General features: G+C 38.8%; 1 long non-coding RNA gene across 2 annotated transcripts in view; it reads left to right on the top strand.

The window, feature by feature from the left end:
- Nucleotides 1–23349, top strand: part of LOC117244456 — a 121293-nt gene that overhangs the window by 58634 nt on the left and 39310 nt on the right. Inside the window, exon 4 of one of the 2 annotated variants that reach the window (XR_004497618.1) lies at nt 21278–21428. The exons of the other annotated variant lie outside the window; for it this stretch is intronic. This is a non-coding gene — a long non-coding RNA (uncharacterized LOC117244456). Of the gene's footprint in view, nt 1–21277; nt 21429–23349 lie in introns of those variants that run through there. 2 annotated transcript variants of the gene reach the window in all.

Genomic DNA, 23349 nt, shown 5'->3' with positions numbered 1-23349 from the left:
CGGGGTTCCTGCCGGAGCCGGGGTTCCTGCCGGAGCCGGGGTTCCTGCCGGAGCCGGGGTTCCTGCCGGAGCCGGGGTTCCTGCCGGAGCCGGGGCTGCAGGGCCAGGCGCGGCCGGCAGGTGGCGGCACAGGGAAGACAAGGCCCGCGGGCAGGGCTGGACCGCGCCGGGGATCCGAGGGGATCCAAGGGCGAGACAAGTGTGAGACAGGTGTGAGAGGGGGGATCCAGGGGCTGATCTAGCGGTGATCCAGAGCTGAGACAGCGGTAGGACGGCTGTGATGCAGGGAGTGATCCAGGTTGTGAGCCGGGGGTGACACAGGGGTGAGCTGAGGGATGGCCCAGAGCCTGCCTGCCCTGCCGGTCCTGCCTGCTAGACACAGCCTCGGGCTCCCAAACACTACTGCTGCAAACACCGCGTTCTGTGGAAGCGTTACAGAAAGCTTTTAGCTGAGTGCATTTGCACTAGTGTTTGTCTGCAAAACATGCGATGTTCTGGTAGTTTTATGGTATGAAGAATTCTGAATTCTGATGTCCTGCTGAAAAAAATCACGAAACAAAGTGGAGAAGTATTAATTGTAATTGGGGCTGTCAACTTTTGTCCAGTTCAGAAAAGAAGTAAAACGTTGGGGTTGGTTCTCCCTGCACAGATCTTTGTTAACAGTTGATCACCCAGAGTGAGAAATTGCAAATAACTTACATTATGTGAACATATTTGGTATTGCTTTTTCTTTGGTGACATGTGCCACTGTGTTCCCAGTAGAGGAACAAGGAGCAGTAAATTTAGGAGGTTTAATTTTCATCTTTATCCTAAAATCTGCTTTAGTACCATCTGCAGTTTAGGGAGCATCTGCAGCACTGTCCTTGTTCCACATACTTTATTGTGTTGCTCTGCCTACTTTAGGGTGTTCTCTGCCCGAAACTTTTGTTCTTACTAAAGAAGACACAAGATTGAAACCATGAATGTGTGCCTTTTCATGGGGTGTGCTTATGCAGTTATTTATACTGCACTGGTGGTTTATGCTGTTGCCAGACATGCCATTTCACAGTTCCATTTAAGAATTGTGAACAGGATTTGAGACATAGAGAAAAGAATTACCAGTGACCCATCAAGATGAAGAAGTTAAGGAGGAACATCATTGCTTTTATGATTCTGTTTTCTCTTTGAATTTTTCTTTTATTTTGACATGGATATTTTAAAACCAAGTGGTATGCATTTAAAATTAAAATAACTCTGCTAGAAGTGAACCAAAGACTTAGCAATTTGTTTAAACCTCAGTCTGCATGTCTAGCCTTCTACTAGTTGGCTGGTGATTTTTCTGTATGGCTTTCTAAAAAAAAAAACAACCAAAAAACAAACAAACAAAAAAACAGTAGGAAACTTACCTCATTGTATCTATATAGCTATGGATATCTGTAGAGCTCTTTGAATAGTTTATTGATGTTTGATTGGTGTGGCACTAGTTTATGCCCTGGTGAATCCTTGCTTACTGAGAGTTCAGTGTTAGCAGATTTTAAAAGCCTTGCATGATGTATTTGTGAGGTAAATAGATTGAGACAGGTACCAAACCCCCTCTGTTTCACTTAACACACGGTCAGCTTCTGCATGTATTAATTAACACTTGCATTGATTGTGCCACTGTTAATCCAGAGCTTTTAATATACATGGTATTCTTTTTCACAGGTCAAATCATATAGAACATATTTTTTCACAACTTTATTCAGTTCTAAGGACATGGAATGAAGTTGCTTGATTTAAATTGACCTCAATTTAAAAATGTGTTTATTGAGTCAATTAAAAAATGTGATTATCCTGTGCTTCAGACAGAGCCTATAGTTAAAACACTTTTAAAAAGGAGTATCCCTTGGTAATTTAAACCCTCCCCTGTAGCTGGGTGGCCGTGTTCTTGCTGTGGTGACACAGGCAGGGCTTGGCCTTGCCCTCACACAGCAGATAAAGCACAGTCTCATCTTGCAGTGCATGGTGTGGGTGAACAGCACAAATCTGTACTCCTTGCAGGGCAGTGCTTTTGTGGTGTTAATTTCAAATACCATCCATTAGTTTATTATCCATATGGAACTGGCACTCTTGAAATCTAGAAGTGAAGAAACCAGAAGTGGAAGTTGAGAAATTCCATTGACCCAGTTAACTGTAGTTGCAGGGTTAGAACTGGGGCCAAGAAGTTTGAGTTCTGCATGTAACATTTCAGCGCACAACCCCAGTTGAATGGCATTACCTCATCTCACATCCATTTGGGAAAAGAGTTCCAAATTCCACAAGAACAGCTCTAAGTTATCCAAGGTCATTGTATGACCAGAATAGGGAAATTCTTTTGACATTTTTAGTTACAAGGGGATGCTTAAAACTGTTTGATGCAGCATTGCATCTGTTATGATTCGTTTGGTTGGGGTAAAATGTATTTGTCAGACAATTCTTCTGCTTTGCCTTTTCCATGTGTTCCATGTGTCAGCTGGAAGTGTACGATCACAGCATCAGGAAGAAAGAAAGCATAAATATTCTAAGGTGCTTTGTAAAATACTGTCTTTCTATGAGCAAATGGCATCAATTGGAACAAATGACATACTGCTTCCAGTGATGTAATCCAGAAAGTCTGAATTGCCTTTACTGCTTCCAACCCGAATAAAGTACTTTTCTCTTGAGTTCTGCCCAGTAATCAGCTTTTATATTGCAAGCAGCAGGCTCGATCCATGTTTATTCCTTCATTTTGAAAATTTTGTGATAGAAAAGGCAGGTGGAAAAAAGCCCTAAACACATTGTGTGGCACTATTAGTATATCAAAAGTATCTGAAGGTTTGGATTTTTTATAACATTGCTGAGTTAGCTGCAGCAATGTTTTTTTTTAAATGGGCATGTTTTTATTATGCTGTAAATAGTGACAGTGATAATAGGCTAAGTTATACAGTTGAAAAACCTAAGCTGTGGGTTTTGGGGTTTTTTTAATCCATATACATTTTTGTATACGTAGACATAATCATCAGTGCAATGAAATGAGGCAGTGAAATAATGTATTGAGTAAAATAGACATGAATATACAAATACAGATTTCTTTTTTGTATATGTAACAGGTGACTATGTGATTAGAAATAGAAAACATGGAATTTTTAAGTGCTTGCTAAAGCACTAGCTTGATTTTCTTGGATATTTTTAAGATCTTGAAATAATTCTCATTGCCTTTAAGGAAATGTCACAGTTGTGAGATCAGAATTTGGAAGGATCTTTGTTTCATTTAAGACTTTTCTGAAAATTATGTTACATTCTGTTGTTTATTTAATATATTTCTCCCAGTCTCTGGCACAAGGACCATGTCTTTTGAAATTAATCTGTCCAGCAAGGGCTTTGAATGTCTGTGTTGATTAACATTTGTAATTTCTTGATACAAACAATGGAGAAGTATAACATTGAAATTAACAATAAAATTTTCCTTGTGGTTAACACTCCAAGGGCCTTTCTTCCACCTCCAGAGGAGCAAATGGTGCTCCTGTAATGGTGTAAATGGTAATTTACATTTGCCCATCCTGAGTGCTGTGACCCCTCAGAATGCCATTGACTGCACTAGAATATTCTGTGAAGATAATATGTGATTACATATGAGTGAAGACAGCAGGATACAGCTGGGAAAGTGTTTACTGCTTCAGAGAGAGTGTGTATTTTTTTGATTTTAAAAGCAGAAGCCATCTCAAGTCTTCTGTTATTTAATCTAAATTAATAGGATTGGGTGGTTTTTTTCCTCAAATTGAACTGTGTCATTCTTAAGGGCTCAGTCTACTGTTTTATCACGGGTTTATTTTTTGTATGTAATAATCTCTGGTAGCTTTTTTCAAAATTTGCTGTTATTTTTACAAGTGTAACTGCTTGTTGAAATACAAAAACATTGTGAAAAGTTTTAACTACACTTCCTAAGTCACATACACATCTACTGAACATTCTCAATGGTTTCATTGTTCCTTAAATGTGTTTAAGTTACATTTTCATTATTTTTATCAATACAAAATGAAGAAATTAAGTTGTTTATTTCTTTGTGTTTATCTTGAAGGCAATCAGTGGTAAAAATCTGTAAGTAATAATATAAAAAATGTTTATAATTCTGCAGGTGTTATAAGGTGTATTTCTGAAATTAGTCCAGTAGATACTGATTTTGAGAATACTTTCTTTTGGTGTAGCTTAAGAAGAAATATATCTCAAACCTTTTTGTTTGCAGAGTATAGAAAAGCCTTCCAGTGCTCAACTTTTCAATATTTAGACAAGTTGACTAACAGAAAAAGGACTGATTGATTAGACACATCATATGATGCAATTTAAATTTCCAATACAATGCATTCTGTTGTACAAGAGATAAAATTATTTCCTATGAGGCAAAATATAGGAAAACTATTATGTTCTTACAAGAAAAAAGAGCCTCCTCTTATACTCTACAGAATAAAAAGCAGAGCATTATCTTTGAAAATCAGTCCAGGGGAAAAATCATGGAACTGAATCCCTTGATCCTTTTTTCCCTGAGCAGTTCCTTTTGCAGGACCCTGGTGTCTCAGTGCAATGGTGGCGCTCACTCCATCTGTCGGTGTCCTGAAGAGGGTGGGCACTGGGAACGTGCTACTTGTTGTGTTGGAAAGGACAGAGCTTGGTGGATATATGCATTTATTTATAATATTAATTTATTTTTTTTTACCTATTCTCGAGGTTTTAAAGCAATAATTAAAAAAATTACTTATTTCTTGCTGTGAGATATGGATTAGAACAAGAGCAAAACAGGCTTAAAACTTAAAAGGAATAAAGAAAGTTTATTAACAAAACTACAAGAATAAAAACACCAAAATAAACTTCCAGAATACTCTTTTATCCCCCACTACCTGACCATTCTTTTGTACACGTGACAACATAGAGACAGAAAAACTTTAGAACTTTGGTGGTTAAAACCTTAAGTCTTAAAGTCTTAATTCTTGCTAGTCTTTTCATCATAGAGAAACAGAAGTTTTCTTCTACTAATTTATGGAGTTTCTCACAAGAAAACTATTTCTGCTATAGTTTTCTATTTTTCTGATGCCAGCTGCCCAGAAATTCTGTCATCAGTTCACTCTTCCCATTTCACATCACTCTGAGGTGTGTATGGGTCAATGAGTCTAGGGATGTAATTTTTAAGGATGAGTTATTCAAAGGCAAAAGTTCTCTTCATCTGTTTCTGTGAGCTTCTCTGGAAACAGTTTTCTCATTGGCTCTCAAGGCCTCAAATCTTTAACTATTACTTCTTACCCCTCTGTTCCAGCACCTCACTGCATCAAAATTACTTCACCTTTTGCTCAAAATCCAAACTTTGAACCCTCCATTCCTCCCTATATACTCTGTCATGAATTAAAGGAGTTTTTTTTTTCAAGACCCTATTGTCCATCTCCATAGCTTTAACAGAAAAATATTTCAGTTTATAAAGCATCTCCTTATTCTCTACCTTTTCTGAAGCTTCTTTTCTTTACTCTCTCTGATAGTTTATAAAGTCTCTTTACATGTTGATTACTCTCTTTTTCTCTCTCTGGATAAAAGGATTAATCTGCAAGTCTCATCTAAGTAATGAAAAGGTTAAAATCTTGCCCAGGCTTTGTAGATGGTTCTGTGACCTCTGCCGGAGCAGAGGCTGGAGCTGTCTTCGATAGAAGTTTTTTCATGACTGCTCTGGAGAGTGTGGTCGCTGTCTCAGCCTGCCGCAAGTCAAGAGCTTTTTTTCTTTCTTTACTCGGCAGTCTCTGGTGAATTCTGTCACGGCAAAAAACTGCAGCCGAGCCAGGGACCAACCTGGCCCAGCCAGATCCCAGGGCAAGCCCCGCAGGCCCCATCTCCCGGCTAGAAGCTGCTGGGCCCAGCCCAGTCCCCGCCCGGGCCACATGGCCTGGGCAGGGAACGGGAGGCCATCTGGAGCTCTGTTACCTTTCACAGCCAGGAAACAAAGAGACCAAGAAATTCTCAGGCTTAGGTCTTAAGGTGGTGTTCACAGGTTGATCTCACTTTTCAATGGTCAAAACTTCTGTCAGTTCTTAGAAATGACCGATAATTGGTCAGGAGAAAAGACTCCCATCAGTCACCAGCAACTTCAATTTCCTTAGCTCTCAAAACTATCTTAAAGGTAAAGTCACCCCATGACACCTATACATGTATGTAACATTAGCTTGATATAAGAAGAGTTCACCATCTCTTTCCCTCTCAACTGGCATTTCTTCTTGACATTTCCTCTAATATTACAACTAGAAGTTTCACACAGCTGCCCCTACAGCAGAAAGGGGAGAAGGAGAAAAGAAATTACTGAAATGTTTTATCCTCTCTCGGTGGAATATGGAATTTCCTGCATTGTTCTCTGGGTATCTGGGATAGGCAAAAGTCCTGTGTAGTTCACTAACACATTTTGCATAAATATTTGTGACAGATTTTTAAAACCTCTCTTTCCCCCCTCCCCTCCCCTCCCTCCCATTTCAGAAACAACCAGGAGCTTTGTATCAGAGTAAAAGCATTTCTCAGTTCCCTTTGGTTGCAAATCCCACTATATTATGTTTTTAAATGATGAGTTTTTTCAGCATAAAACTTTACATTGGGTGTCTCTTCATAACTTGTTTTACATGTTCTTAATCGGAATGTTTCTTTCCTTTTGATCTGTGTTGGATTAAATCAGTTGTGCAAATGGCTTTACTGGTGTCAGCAGAACCGCTGGTGTGGGGGGTAATTGCTGAGGCTTTGTGGCCCAAATGGTGAACTCATGTGACCTTGGAGCTTATACTTCTAAACTCTCTAAGAATGGGCACTCCTAAAACAGGAATTATGCCCTTTAAGTGCTTGTGTGGCATTTGGTCTGTGACCCAGCCCTCAGCTATGTGGGGATGGACAGGAGGTGTGTCAGTAACAGCCTCTGGGCTGGTTAATGGAATACCATCCTCTCCTCTGAGCTGCACATGGCTCTCTTAAATACTCTGTGAGGAGGGATTGGTTCCATTGTTACGGTTTTTTGTACCACTCCTGCTGTACTTGGACTTTCTGCTTCCCAGAAATTGTAGAGGAAGCAGTACATGGAGGAATTTGGCTGCAGTTCGTATCTTCTTGCTGCTTAAATCTCTGTGACTTAGGCAATTGGTAATTGATGTTGGCTATTTTTAAAAAAAGGCTTTTAAAATTATATGGGCGAGACAATTTTGCAGAAAAGAAAGCATCCTTGAATTAAACTTAGTTCATGTTGCACTTCTGATCTTTGTGTTTTGGAGCAAATGACCAGCTTAAGAAGAAAAATTTAAATTTTTTCAAGGTATTCATTTTCCTTATTGCTTCCTCATTTCTCTTCTTCCTCACAAGAAGAGGATCTGTCTCTTCTACTGTGTTTCAGAGTGACTCATATACTTCCCCAAAGCCAGTAGCCAGTTACCATGTGCATGAAGCTTTATTGTAACACAGTATTTGGAATGCAGTGTTACCTAATTTTTAGCTAGGATTCTTCTCCTTCCCCATCAGTCTCCTAAGAGGTGCTGCAGAAAGATGCCTCATTGCTAAGTAATAGATGCACACAAAGACAATTGGAACTTGGATACAACTGAGAAGCCATTACTTGTGTGGAAGTGCTGTAATGTGTCACATTAGTTTGTCATATAAAGCAGTGATGTAGTTGCAACGTGGTGAAATCAAGCTTATTTGATGTGTAGGTGGTTGTTTGGTTATGTATCCTTGCACAGAAATAAATTTAGGCTTAAAAAAATAGTATGTGGCTCTGGCAGATTTGTGCTCTTACTAAACCTCCAGTCACATGTTATGTGTAGCTGTAGTGTCTCTATTTCTGGTCCTTTGCAGTTCCACACCAGGCAGGCCCTGAGGCCTGGTTAGCAAAGCAGATGACCAAGTTCTCCTCCTGGCATTGTTGCTACCTGGTTGGGGAAATATCAAGTCACTTCTCTCTTATTCCTTTTCACCTTCCTTATAAAAGGGCATAATGACAATGACTTCTTCTATTGTCTGTAAATGAAATATCTGTAGGTAAATGTTTCTTCATTAAAGAATTCCTGCCTTTGAAAACAAAATATTTCAAAACACAGAAAAGCAACTCTGTAAAACTTTGTTTTAAGCACGTGCATCTGGTCATCTGGCAGCCTGTGTCATTTGCCTACCAAATGTGATTTTGGGTGATGAACCCCAGCATGCGACACAGAAATTTTGTTGCCTGGAGCTCTTCAGTCTACAGATGTTTGCACTGCACTTCTGCCTCAGTGTCTCCAGTCTGGATGTAATCAGTGATCTCATTTGCACTTGAAGTCTCTAGAGAAGAGATAAACTGTACATTGCGTCCTTACCCATCTGTGTCCTCAATGATGTAATCAAATTATTGGTTCAGCGCAGTTCAGTCCCACTGGTTGACTTGCATGGCTTCAGTGTCAGTGCTGAGTACACTTCATTGTCACTGCCATGCTGGCATACCCCAATGGAAATGTTTTACAATGTGTTCTGCATTTTGTCAAAAGTCCTGTGGATTGCACGTAGGTCAGCTGTGTCACACTTACAGACCTAACTGCTGTGTTTTCCTTCAGTTTAACTTCCTGTAACATCGTGGTTCTGTTTCCTGAGCCATCTGAACTGATCTCTCTGAACATTACTGGCAGTTGGGTTTTGACATGCCACAGTGTGGCTTTTGGTGGTTGGAGTCTTTAGTAACTGGTAACTTCCATAACTAGTGACTTAGTCAGCTAGGAAATGCAAAGTTCCTGAAAGGCAAATCTGTTTCCCTGAAAGATCTTTTCAGTGCCTGAATAGTCAGTATTGATATCAGCCTGATGGATTTTTGAGACAGAATTCTGTATTACAAACAGTACACCTGCTGCTTCACAGTCCAGTCCTATGAAGGTAGTGTTTCATAGCCATTCCCTTGTAGCAAGTGGGAGAATGAAATGCTATAGTAGATCCATAACAGTGCAACATAGTACCGTGTAATGGTTTTATGAGTTAAGGAGTGGGAGATCATTCAAACATAGCACCGCTCAAAAGGCACCTGAGCCCTGTTTGCCCTGTTCAGGATTTACATTAAGATCAGATGTTTCAGGGTAAAGTATCTGATGGTATTGTGAGACAGCTAGTAGATATTAAGAACAAGAGGTGGTCCCTCATTGCACCATTCCCTGTCCTGCTCTTTTCTGATAAGGATTTATGATGGGGACTTGCCGTTCTAGAAACACTCTCCAGCTTGGGAGCAGACGCGTGATAGTTACTGCAGACAGCATGGCCGAGAAAGCAGGCATGGGATAAGCATGGGGAAATGTCCCTGTGCTCTTGGCCTTCTTTGCTCACCCCCTGAAATGGTCATTTCAGGCTGCAGTGGCGAAGGCTGGAACTGTCGGAGTGTATTGGAAAGTACAGTGATAGACTGTTAGAGAGACAGTCTGTTGAGTCTTTGTTTCAGAGCAATGTCAGTGTAAAAGGACACTGGAAGGAACATTCTGGGGAGGATCAGCATTCTGTATCTCTAGATCCTGGTAGATCTCAGAGAGATGGCTGTGGGCTGACAGAATTATATATACTGAATGCAATATATTATAGAATAATACCTTATACATTGTACCATAAAATACTTTTAATAGTAGCATTGCAAAATATGCTTTACTTTCTCATGGATTCATGCAGATTGCAAAGACCAGCCATGTGTGGAACACTTTGAAGCTGTGCTGCATTCCCTACATCCATAAGGCAGACTCAGTAAAACTCTGGGCTGGATTAATTTTTCCAAAGTATCAGCAGTTAACACCCTCTGTCTTAATATCTTGTTACAGTCTTATATGAGGAGATGACTCCCAGTTCATTTGACTTGACTGATTCATGTTGGCATGGAAGATTCATAATGTTCTAATGAAAAAGAAACTACAAAACTGGCACACCAGCTTCTCTGGTCAGAAGAAACAGCACAGAGAAAATTTCCATTCAAATATTGCACTAAATTACCCACTTGACAAAAGTATTGAGAACAAGATGCTGATATTGATAGCTCCCACTCCTCCCTTAGAGAAAAACTTTTTTTTAACATCTACAGTAGTTAATTATTTTAAAAGTGTCTCTAAAAATATTAAGCTGTTAGGGGTTTTATGTTGGAGGGGTGTTGTGGGTTGTTTGTGGAGGGAAGTTGGTTAAAGTTAGCCTTTGCAAAGATTACTAGTGCCTTCTCTTTATAGAAGAAGAATAGATATTATAGTTGTATCTGACACTGAGTGAAAAGTCTGTCAAGGGCAGGAATAGTCATTTTGGGATGGGGACTCTAGGGACTTTCCCATGACAGAATATACCTTCGGCTTTATGGCATAGCCCTGGTGCAGAAAGATGTAAAGAGATGTAAAGGTTTTATCAACAGTGGTTTGAAATAACCTGTGTGACTGCCTATCTTTTATCAATTGTGGGTAATGTGGAAAGCCTGTTCTCCTGCCAGGAAAACTTGCATGGCACCACACTGTCTTTTCTTCCCTATGCCTCATTTCCAGAAAAGTAGTATTTAATGCTGTACTGAAACTCAGCTGGATAACCTGAGATGGTGAATCTCTGATGAGAATGGTTGGTTTTCCTCCAAATACAGCAATCTGTGAAAATCTGATCAAGCCAAAAGCTCCTCACATTCACAGGAAAACAGCCTCTTCTTTCAAAAACAAAATATATTTGTTAGAGGTATGCCCCCACCCCCCATCCTCACCTTCTGTGTGTAAGGGCACAAGAGTACATGAGATGTGTAGTTGGGGAAGGGAAGGAACTGTGTGGAGAATATGTCCTCGTGCATATGTCAGCAAGCTTTCAAATTCTAGTGAGGATGAGGCATGTTTTCATTTAAATATGCATAGGGGGTGGAGTGGAATTGAGTTAGATTAGGTAGAATTTAGTATATATCTTACCAGGCCTGAGGCACATAAACTAGAAGTCAGAATTTTATACCAATTTTAATTTAACTTCTTTTTTTAATTTTTAATTTTGCTTCTAAGTAAAATGAGTTAATCCAATCCATGTCTGTCTCAGACAGTAAACTGCTTTCTGCTCTATTAGCATGGATTAAGTACAAACTAAAGCTGTTAAATATATCAGAGTGGAGCAGAGGAGAAAAATTAACTGTAATTTTTAGGGGGTTTTCTCAGTCTTCCTGACTTGCGTAAGTTTTACTGTCTTCTGTACATGTACATTTGTAATTGTCTGTACCACAAAATACTAAAGGGACATAGCTCAGCAGCTGTGAATTTGAAAATGGGTGAAGCAGTTTCAGGTTTGCTGACTTTTTATAATATCTGGCAGGTTTGCAGTATGTCTGTGTTACACTGCTTCCTTGTGCAAAATCGTGATCAGGAAGGCAAACCAGGCTTTCCTGGCAGGCTTTTACAACTTCTTGAACAGAAAGGGTATTGCTTGATTTTGTTCTTTGAATTGTGCATTGGCTACAAGCTGGTGACACCAGGATTCCAGGAGCACAGTGTAGGGCCCAGAGGATGTCTTGTCAAAGATTTTCCAGTGACTGCACAGGATTCCTGTGCTTATTTCAAACTCATGGCAAGGATATTATAAAGATATAGGATATGCAATATTAATACACGCTACTTTTTTATCTTTGAGCAGAAGGTACTTCAAGTATTTGCAAAACCCTCATCATTGTTTTGAGAAAGAGTGGAGTAGTATAGTAGTAACATATCTGTATCATATAAATGTAAGCATTTTTATATCACATGTAAATGTAATAGTATATAAATATCACTTGCAGGTACCCTGAGTCTGAGGTGCACCGTGTCTTTGCCCTGCCCCTGCAGCACCATGGCTGCAGGAATGTGCAGCAGCTGTTGGAAATGTCCTTCAGCCTGCAGGAGCTGGGATAAGCCCCAACGAGTACAGCATCCAGCTGAAATTCCAGGGAGGATTTGATACTGCATGACACACAATGGATCTAAAAGGATCAGAGTGCTTCACATTATCCAGCATATGAGGTTTCTAGGTAGAAAGCTGTGGCCTACTATCACTCCTTGGGACCACTCTGAGTAGGAAAACAGTCTAGTGTTACGTAATAGTCTGTAGCCATGACCATGCAGGACCTTGTAGTTACCTAAGGCCAAGCACAGCATTTTAAGTAGTAACTTCCCCTGAAGTGATTTGTTTAATAGTTTTCCATTGTGCTGCTGAATATTCTTGACAAAATACACATTTAAAGAGAATTAAAATCGAGGTGAATTATCAGTGACTCCAGGCCACAAAACATTACAGAACTATTTTAAGTACTCCAGTGAACAGGATTTTCAAATCTGAAGGATTTCAGAATTGCAGTGAAACTCATCAGAAATCTGAACAAAATAGAAGATAGATAAAGACCACTAAGTCTAAAGGTTCTGTCTCATATTGTTCTTCATGTGTTCCTCTGAACACTGCACACATATTTCACAAGGGTACATACTCAAACTTTGTCTTCCTACTTTTCTTGTCATACCTATCAGTGTTCTTTCTCTATAGCATGAATTATTGTTCCATTTGTTGGCCATACTCTCTTCTCTTTTATTCTTCTTCAGTTCTAGGTGATCATATGTTTAAGGAATTGGTTTCCTCATTAAAGAACTCAAGGTTGTTTTGTCTTTTTGACTATATTTTTTTCTCTCAACTGGATTTTTTTTCAAGAAGCTTCGTCACATTTTCTTCATGTGAAGTGCCTTTTTTGCCTTCTAGAAACCAGGAGGTTTTCTGTTGTCCACTGGAAACAGCACTGCAGTTTGCCTTTGCTCACAGTGAAATCCATGAAGTGATAAATTCCTGAAACTTTATGTATTAACACTGACTCTAAAACATTGTCTGTGTAGATTGAGGTGACACAGGGAATGACAAGTGATTGTGTTTGTTGATGATCAGTCTGCATCCCGTTTCTGTTGTGACTAAGGAACTTTGGTTTTTAGAACAATAATTTAATTGAAGGTAATGTCTTGATATCCTGGAAGTCCATTCAGTCTAAGCAATTTGAGTAAAGCTGGTATATAATATTTCAATGAGTTTTAACGCTGTGATAAGTCTAATGAGCCTGTTTTGTTCACATGAGGGTATTAGGAATAAAAGTGTTAGAGTTCTTCAGTTTGGTTTGTAGCCAAATTAATTTATGTCTGAGGGAAAAATTTACTGGCCTGGGGATATGCATATGACCTTCCTGTTCTAAGAGGGAATTTTTTTTGGCCACAGTCAGTATATTTAAATTCCTGAACTGTAAAAAAAACCTTCAGAAGAAGAAGGAAGAAAAAAAACCCAAAACTTTAAAAGGAAATAAAGCATGTAGAAATAATAACAGCCATACCTTATAATCTTGACTCTTCCTACTCTGATTGGACATGAGTGCCCAATACATATGTTATTCCTGAGAGATGCTTCTTACCCTGTTTATCATAAATCCCCATAATGTGAATTCACCGGCTAATTAGGTAACCTGCATATCCTCCTTTGTGCTTAGCAAATTTCTGCAAGGCCAAGCCAAACATTCCCTTCATGTAAATTAATCCCACTAACCCCACGGGGAGAGCCCCACCATGCCCTGGTGTGTGACATGGCAAAACTGTGTGAGTGACACCCCATTAGCACCCATCTTCAAATGGACATGCAGTTGTAAGAATGCCTCCTCAGTCTTCTCTCTGTAGGATGAAGATGCCCAAGTCCCTGACCTTCTCTTCCTCAGCCATGTTTTGTCAGGAGCTCATCATTCCTTTCTCCTCCTGGATTCTCTGCTCAACTCCATCTGTCCTTTGAGCGTGACCAGGCTTCACATTCCTGCTGAACTTCTCTAGCCTGGACAAAGGAACCATCCTGCTTTGGTGAGGACAAAGTCAGCTCAAGTTAACTTGGTGCTTTAAGAAACAGAACAGCAGCTCTCAGTGTGGTTACTTAATTGCATCCATGTTCTATGTGATGAATAACATTTCCCACTTACAGAGCAAAATTAGTAGACAAATGCCCTTCTTCCTCTCAAGCTGGGGGCAGGGGAGGATGTATGAAGATATTGTATCTATAAAAACAGATGTGTTATTTAAATGCTGCAAGCTAAACAAGGAATAATTAACGTTAACGTGCTGCCATTTGTGTTCTTAAAACCACATATGTGAACAATGTCTTAGACAGAAGGATCTGATTTAAGTTCAATTGTTACTTGCTAAACTTCCCTGACTGAATGGAAAATAATTTCGTTGGTTGTTCTTTGAGGTGGCAGGTTTAAATATCAATCTATGCCATTTGGGTCTTGCTTTCAGTGCAATTCCTTCAAAACACAGATTCGTGACTGTCTAAATACTTAAGACTTCTACTAGAATTGTGTTTAAATCATCTGAAACCTTGGCACTTTATATTAGCTGCCTTTTCTAGAAGAATCTCATCCAATTGCAAGTCTTAATCTTAAGTTTTCTTCCTCTAAGTTACAGTTTTTTAGTGTCCACGGTGGCTCTATAAAGTGAACTCTTTGTGAATGCAGTGCACTTGTAAATGCTAAAACTGGAGTTCCTGAAGCTGCTCTTTCATTGGGACAAAAACGACTGACAAGTATGACGAGAAATGTGAAAACTGATACTGATCTATCAGTCTTTGAGACATCCCCTCTTATTTCAAAGGAGTTAATGAAAACTGACTTTACATTTCTCCCCACTGTTTAGCATAGGAGATCTAAATATGCAGTATGTGGAAGTTTTGGTTTTGTTTTTTTTCATTTCTACTTCATTCATGGAATGTATATAATATATATTTTTATTACAATACAATAAAATAATTTGTTCTGATACAGTAGTATGGAAAGAAATAAAAATACATATGGGGGAAATCTACCACAACTTACTAAAGGTTCTGAAAATGTGGGAAATGTTTATAAAATATATAAATATTATATGTATATACATAATGTTAATAAATAATAATTATAAATAATATAAAATAATAATAAATTATATATATATAAATCAAGATATAAAAAAGTACAAAATAAAGTTGCAACTGTATATAGATGTATTAGCTGGGTGATAATAATTGATGAATTTTGTCAAGCAGCTTTGGATGTTCACAGTTTTGCCGAAGTAGAAAAAACCCCACAAGCTGTCAGTAAAAAAATTAGTATTTACAACTGTATATTTGATCTCCAGATTGCAAAGACCCTTAGATACCCAAGTTTTCAATTTATTTCCCTGGAAAAATTACAATTTATTTTACACTAACTCTGTACTGTATAACAAAGGCCAAATTAAATATTGGATGGGGCTTGGAGCATCCTGGTCTAGAGAAAGGTGTTTTTGGCCACGGCAGCAATGTTGGTGGAATGAAATGAGCTTTAAGGTCCCTTCCAACCTAAAGTATTCTGTGATTCTAGGAAATACTGATAATACTGGTGTATACTTACTTAGCCAGTGTCTAGATTCTTGTGGATATATAGTTCTCCATTTTCACTAGAAATACCTGTATATTGTGCTTGCTATTCTCTTTGTAAAAGATGAGCCTGAAAACATAAACATAAAAACCTAATTTTTAGAAGTGTAGTAGTACTCTTGTATATCTGCTGAGAGCCCTGAGACAGAAATTCTGAGAGTCATGAACTCAGAGATTAATTGGTTTGAAACCATGGGCCATATAATAAAAGCGAAGTGTTCTAGCCCATCTAGGCATGCTCTGATGGACAAAGGAACCTGAAGATCCCTCCCACATTTTCTTTTCAAGTATGGGGAGAAAGCAAGGTAAGTGAGGATTTTCAGGCCTCAACCCTGAAGAGGTGCAAGAGGACATTGTATCTTGCAGGTGAAAGGAGAAAGAAAAGCATGTCACTGTTGTTCTAAGTGGGTTTAAAGAGCTGTGAAAATTTGTTGGAAAAAAAATGCATGATGTGCTGAAAATTTGAGACTTCTTAATAGTTTGTGTCCTGTCTTGAACTAGGTGCTTGAAAGTGAGATTGTGTGTAGCATTACTGTTCCAAGGCAGTGGTGCTGTGCTGGTTTTCTTATGGCACTAGTCTGTGTTTATGTTCAAAATAAGCTCAAGTTTTGGCTCTTGAATTGTCTGAATATCAGTGTGTAAAAACAAGATTCTGAAAATTTTCAGTAAGACTAGAAAAGGAAATAGGATCTATCCATAAAGAGCTTGTTGGTCAAATATTCAGGCAGCTGGAAGTCTTTCTGGAGAATTGGACTGAATGGAGACTTGCCTGTGTCTCCTGCTTCCTAGGGAAGTGTCCAAATCATCAGCCTGTGGAAATGCAGAGCAATGAGTGTTACATGGGGTCGTTGGTTGGAGACAGAAATGACACTCTCAGAGATCCGTGCAACTCAAGAAAGGAGTTTAACATGGTCGCCCTTTTTTATTGGGGGTTTGAATCTCCCGAGCTCAGATAGCTGATTAGTTGGGATCTCTCTCTCTCTGGCCAGTGGTGTGCTTGCATCTAAACTCGAATGGGGTTGGCTGAGGGTCCTCTGTAACTTACCTGGGAACTTGTTTTGGAATGAACTAGGCCAGCCAAATTGCATTTGTGTTATGGCCAGATTTCCTTTGTCCAGTTCAGACCAGCTATACTGTGACAATATAGTGACAAATGAGCATGCAAATGACCAATGAGTGATAAAATATGCAAACTATAGCATAAACAGAAACCTGTGGTCATGGATTCACTTGCTGGAACTGGTTTGCTTTTTAAGGCAAACTGGTTTGCTTTTAATAGGTGATATTTCTGGCTTTCCAAGTAGCTCTTTTTTTGGTAACTGTAATCTTACTAGGTGCATATTCCCTTCTCCTTTTGTCTTGTGTGTTGTGCCAGGGGCCAGAGCACTTTCTTTATGGAACAATCATGCATTTGCCTTGATATCATGCTAGTATCCTTCAACCCTGCTTTCTGCCAGGCAAAGAGATAGTACTTACTCAGCTGAAGTACCTGCCAAATGAGCCAGTCAGCCGAAATACTTCTCCTCCTTTGTACTGCCCAGAAGACAAGAGGAAAAAGAAAGTGGAAATGAGCAATAGAAGATTGGCAGATAAAAGATTGGCAGTAGCCTTCAGTAGCTCATAAGGACTGTTTTACACTTAGAACTGATTTTGGGTGAAGAGCAGAAGCTGTTCTCTTTTAACTGATACTGACTTTGACATTGGGAATGGTCAAGGAGAATGAGGACAGAGAATTAGGGGGATTTAAGACTAGAAAAGAGCATTATAATAGTATGGAAAATGGCCATCACATCTGGAGAATCCTGGTACACTTTTCATTATAAGTCTGAATGTGTATTATCTAATTAAACATTCATCAAAGGTTTTGTCAGAACTAATTTACTCATGTCTGTCTACCCCCCAAATTAAAACAATAAAGCCAAACAGCCAATTCAAAGCCTTCTGTAACTGAAGTCCTTAAAAACATTCCACATGTAGTTTTTTTCATCAAAAAATGCAACAAAGAAATACTTTGCTAGAGTCACTTTATGTCAGCTAATCTCACGTGAAAACAAAAGCTGTTATTACTGCAAGGTCACTGTGAAACAGGGGTTATGACTGCAGTAAACAAGACACCAGCATTACATGGTGGCTGCTGGGTAGACAGAAGGCCTATTTATATGGCAAGCAGAGAAGGAGAAAAAACAAAGCCATTCAGGGATTCCAATGGCAAAATAGATCACCAGACCACTAAATAGCTAAACTGTCTAACTCCTGAACAATTACAGTGATTCAGTATACTTGGGAGCTTTTGGTTTTGCTTTGTAGGAAGCAGAAGTCAGTAGAGGACCAACAGACTTGACTCAAGAGGAAGAAATTAAGCAAGAAGTTTTTGTCTATGTTCCTGAAAATAACTTGGGGGGTTTCTTCACTGATGACTGATATCAAAATGATCTGCTTACAAATCTGAGAATAAAAAGTATACCAGCATTAGAGGAGAAATAAAAAACATGTGTGCCTATTATGTCAGGGTTTTTATTTGGGTGTAAAATTTCATTTCAGTGGGCTTGCCCCTTGTACCATTAGACAAGGAGCAAGGGATAGCAGGAAGCTGAATAAGATTTGAGCAGATACAGTCTGAAAAAAAAATTCAAAGAATTTAGGCTTTTAAATCTGGATTTTTAGCTTACTCTATGTGACAACTTGTCAGGGTATCCATCCTGGTTTTTGAGAGTGCAGTGAAGTCTTGTGCCTTGATTAAATATGTATTTGTATGTACCAGAATAGTAAAAGCCACAGGACAATAAAGCTTTTCTGAACAAAGATTTAATTTTTCCCCCTTTTTGAATATTAGACTTGGTAAGTCAGATTAGCTTTGTAACTATATTATTGACTTCTGCTCTTTTCACACCTTGGCTTTTCTTCTAGAGGCACTAGTACAGTGATCTAGATGCTCAAAGATACGGGCTGATAGTCACAGTTGGAAATTTGCTTCCAGAGTAGTGGCATTTCTGTTAAAATGTAATTGCTCTGTTGTCCTGTACTCTGTTCCATGAGAAGGATTTTTCCTTCCCAGAAACTGCTAAAGGTTTCAAGCTTCTTTCTTTCATTTCCATTCTTATTTTTCATTGGGAACTTGTGTGAGAATCAAATTCTTTGTATTTGGAATAAGAAAGTGTTGCATTGCTGTTAGCTGATAATTGTTGTAGTCTTCACTTCCAAACAACTTTTAATTTGTTGAATCATTCTAGCTTCAATTTTTTGCAGTAACTGTTGCACTGACATCAAAATGGTCTGGTCACATCATGTGGTGTTGTGAAACACTGGTCTCTCAGTTTCCGGCAGACCGCTTTTGCTTTGGTCTAAAAAGTGTCCACAAAAGAATGTTTATCAAAATTGCTAGTCCAGTGTAATTACATGACAAAACAAAACAAATAGGTTAATACTCTGTGTGTTTGGTCTTATGTTAATGGGGTTTTTTTTTTCAATATTAGCTTAGTTAATTTACTTGATATAAGCTAAACACAATAAAGATAATTTTAACCTCAGCAAAACCATTTCAGTAGACATTTTTAGAAATTTTGCTAATATTGTTCCAAGGACACCTTAAGTGATTGGTAGAACTGGGAGCATAGACAAGCCTGTTTTCATCCTAGTCCCAAGGAACAGAAAAGAAAATTATTCACTGACATCAACAGGAGTTGGATTAGGTTTTACATGGTTATTTACTGCAAATACATGGGCATCTCATTTTCATTGTGCTTCTGTCACTTAAATCTAATATTGAAGTACATGGATTGAAAAAAAAACATAACTAATTCTTTAAAGCTCGCTGATTTTTCCATATGATAATACTTATTTTCTCTGAAATATTATTTGGATTGTAATGTTGCAGTGAAAAATGTACACTGACAAAGAAGTAAAGATGCAGGGGCGCACTGTTTCCAATATCTAAGAGTTAGATCTCATGTCCCTGTTACCTTGTCTGTTTTCCTATGCTTCCTGTAAATATCTGCTATATTTACAGCCTTGAACATCCATGAAATTTCTTACTGAAGAAATGGCACCATTCTTAGGTGAACCACTTGTACCTTCTGTCCTTTTCAATAGCAGGAACCTGTTGGAATTAGACAGAGACCATGAAAATTTAAGTGCTTATATCATGTAATATAATTGAATAATTTAATGGCAACCCATCAATTTTTTTAACATTTTTTACCATCATTATTTACCACATTTGATCACTTGGCTTTTTGTATGCCACCAAAGTGAACAGGCAAACTGGAAAAGAGAATGTCTATTTTTTTATTACATCAGCCTGAATGTAATGTATATGTATATTCATTTGGTTTATGCTTCTCTTTGCATTTCATGCAATGGCACTTTCGTAATTCAGTACCAGTAAACCAAAGGAATTAGTTGTTTGAATAAAGGGGAAAAGGTGTGAGACATGTCTGTTGGGAGAAAAGGTAAGGCTGGGAACAAGTAAGGTGCATGCAAGGTTTCCTTCTATAAGTCATTATTTTTTCTGTCACCTTTTTAACATTATGGGAAGAAGAGTCAAAATAACTTTTTATTTAAGAGTTTTAGCGGATGGATTGCATGTATCCTGTTTCTTCAGCAAAAAAATACATCGGGATTACAAAAATCCTTACAAAAATCAATCTGACTCAGTCCATTCATTGGTGGTGTCAAAGCAGCTGAGCAGATATGGAGATCATGTAAATCCATAGAAGTGACTCCAGGGCACTAAGCAATAAATTCCATACTTCCAGGTGGGTTGAGAGATGCTTCCCATGGGTAAGGTTTAATAGGTGTAAAGCAAAATACATTAAGGCAGATCTAGTATTACTCACATTTTAAATTGTTTAAGAGTAGAACTGAGATTGCAATTCTGCTCATTAAATTCAGTACTAAATCATTTTGTGGGAAGGTGGGGTTTTTGTTTGTTTTTGTTGGGTTGTTTGTTGGTTTGGTTTGGTTTTGTATGTGTTTGCTTGTTTGTGGGGTTTTTTGTTTGGGTTTTTTTTGGTATTGGTTTTGTCTTTTTCTTCTTGAAAGGAATGAGAAAGCTCCACCATTTATATCCCTTTGAAAGGGCCAAAAAGAAAAAAAATCCTCTCAACTAGTATGGATATTTTACTTTACAAAGGCAAAATTTCACTGTATTCCAAAGAAAACAGTAAGAACCATGGCAAACCCTCTCTTTCCCTCTCTTTCTCTCTCTTTTCCTCTCTTTCCCTCTCTTTCCCTCTCTTTCTCTCTCTTTCTCTCTACTGGGTTATGGAGTCTCATGACTCTGTAGCTGCTGAAACCAGAAGTAACCTGTGATTCCAAGAGCTCTCTGTTTCATCCAGGGTTGCGTGGCTCTGATCATTTGTGGCAGTACTACTGCCACTTAAATTGTAACCCACAATCTTCTGCCACAGTCTGTCATTGATTATTTTCTTTCCTGGGTAAAATATCTGGGCAGATTATTCATTTGCTTTAGAATTTCTCATTCTAGAATCAGTATGGGTATGTAGCATTTTGCTCCAATCAAGGTCATAAGGCAAGTTTTGTACCTCTTGGTAGCCTTAGAAATCTGCAATTGGAGTCAGAAATCTGGTTATTCAGTGCAGTCCCTGTGACTGTTTTTCTTTCAGTAAAATATCAGCTTAAAAGCTGAGGATATTCCTTTTTCTGAGACTCCAGCTGCTGTTCTGAAGAAAGGCAGTATCTACAAGGCTGTTTCTCTACCATGCAGGAGAGTACCAATTCTTTCCAAGGTGTTTTAATAGTGTAAATAATGGCTAAACAGGGCATCCTGGGAACTGTGTGTTTAATTTGTTCTTTTTCCTGTGTCTATCCACTTTTCCTTCTCTGAAAGACTTACAGATTGCCTTCCTTACAGGTCAGAGAAGGGTTCAGTGTGAAAACCACTGCATGCGCTTTCACCACTGCACTCACCATAAGAATTCCCAGTAGGAATTCAGTTTTCTGTTTGTGGCTGATGTGCCCAGAAGGACACGGTTCAAGTGCTTTCACAGCCTTACTGTTGAAATTCTGGTAAGTCATTAAACTTTGGGAGTTTATTTTGTTTTAGAGCAAGCAGCTGTGACTCAGCAATGCTTTAGTATCCAATGTGCTGAATACAAAGATACTTATTTTTATATACTCACCTGTTCTTTGGTACTCAGCCATCACATCTGAACAGACACAGGTAGATACTTTACAGGGAGATGGGTAGCAGGCTCTTCTTTCCTGCTCCACTGACTGGGAGTATCCATTAGGCTTTTCTGAAATTAAGAGATGGTATTTACCCTGTGACAGGCACTTGTACATCCCCTGTAAGCACTTCACCTTCTGAACAAGGAAAAAAAAGCTCTGTTTTCACCTGAGAAAACTCATGGGGTGTTTTGCACATCTCAGAACATTTACCTCAGGCAAGAAAGAACAGAGTAGCAGCCATGGCCAAGAAGTAATTTTCTCTTGAAATTGGGTGTACATGCACATACTGTCCCCTGAATTGCTTTGAGATTCCCTAGAAGAATACTCTTCTCTTTCCACTTCTCTGAGACTTCACAGAGCCTGTAACCTCCATCAGGCTTTGACAGAGAAGACTGTGTATGATTTTCTGAGGTCTTTTTGCATTCTGCTGTGTGTCTGAAACTCTCACTGCTGGTTCTCCAACATCAACCTCCTCTCTTCTGCTGAAGAGTCAGGCACCAATATCCAAATGCGTCTGGAAAAAAAATGCTTTATTTATCCTAGTAAACAAAGTGGGGCTGTGATGTGGGTGACTCAGACACTAGATCTCCATCCCATGTCTTTAAATTGTAAGTGTGCACTCTAGCACAATTTAAGTCCATGCAATCTCTCTCCTAAACCATGCTTGAGAATATTTATTCTGCCAAAGTTAAAGCTTGTGGGCTTTAAGACCATCTGTCCTTTTTGTAGGAACTTATTGGAGCTCTTCTGCTCACTGTTTTGCCAAGTTCAGATCTGAAGGGCACCTTTGTTTTCCTCACCCAGCTGCCCCTGTTGGCACAGACCTGAGCCTAGTTTTTAGTGAATTCTAAAGCCAGTGCAAGGTGGTGTCAGGAAGGGGCTGTTCCTTACGCTACTGGTAACTCATGCCAGTCTAAGTGCTGTCTAGCTGCTAATTGCAAAACTCACATTTCAGAAAAAAAAAATCAATACTGTTTCAATACCTGGATTTATTCCTACTTATCTTTTGAGTAACAAAAAAAAGGGTTTAGAAGTTTAGAAAATGCTGCATCTTTCATACATGCCTGGCTGGCAGGTGTCCTGATAGGGATAGGCATCAGCAAGCAGCAGTACCACCCCTCCCTAATGAGGACTTCACGGCAGATGTGTTACCTGACAAAACCATGGGACCTGGCTGTTCCCTGACACTTATAAAGTATTATGAAATGTATAGCAGAGAAAACGAATGTTGCTCATTTTCATCCTGCAAGACTGTTGCTTTACTAAATGTGGTGGGGTTTTTTGTTGTCTCTTTAATTGTCTGGCAAAGGACCAGGATTAGGCACTGAACCTAACTTTGCTTTTGTACTACATTCATACAGGCTTCTTTAGGGTCAAGCTGAATCTGTAGGCATGCTTTTCATCTTGGGCCTTTGGGGAAAAGAAGTTTGCAGGCATGTTAATTAAATCTGTACTTCCAGGCCACCTATGTGTTGGTGATGTTTGTCTCTCTTAAAGTTTAGAAATTTGCTCTTTGTAGGAGGCTTGTAAGTTTTCCTGTATGTTTTCCATTAGTTTGTGTTTAGTCTAGGTCACCTTATGACAGTAAATCCTATTCTGTATTTGCTGAAACCTTGGAAGAAATGGGTGGTTTTGACAAGGCAGTATAGTTTCTGTACCACTGCCTTCACAGGTTTGCAGCAGTAAAGCTTCAGTCTGTTTTCCAGGGCTACAACTGGACTTAAAAGGTAATGCAAATAGCAGCATAACATTAAC

The sequence above is a fragment of the Parus major genome, chromosome 1A (genome assembly GCF_001522545.3).
Source record: "Parus major isolate Abel chromosome 1A, Parus_major1.1, whole genome shotgun sequence".
NCBI classification, from domain to species: domain Eukaryota; kingdom Metazoa; phylum Chordata; class Aves; order Passeriformes; family Paridae; genus Parus; species Parus major.
The sequence above is the reverse complement of the archived record's forward strand: the minus strand, read 5'-3'. Positions and strand labels throughout refer to the sequence as shown.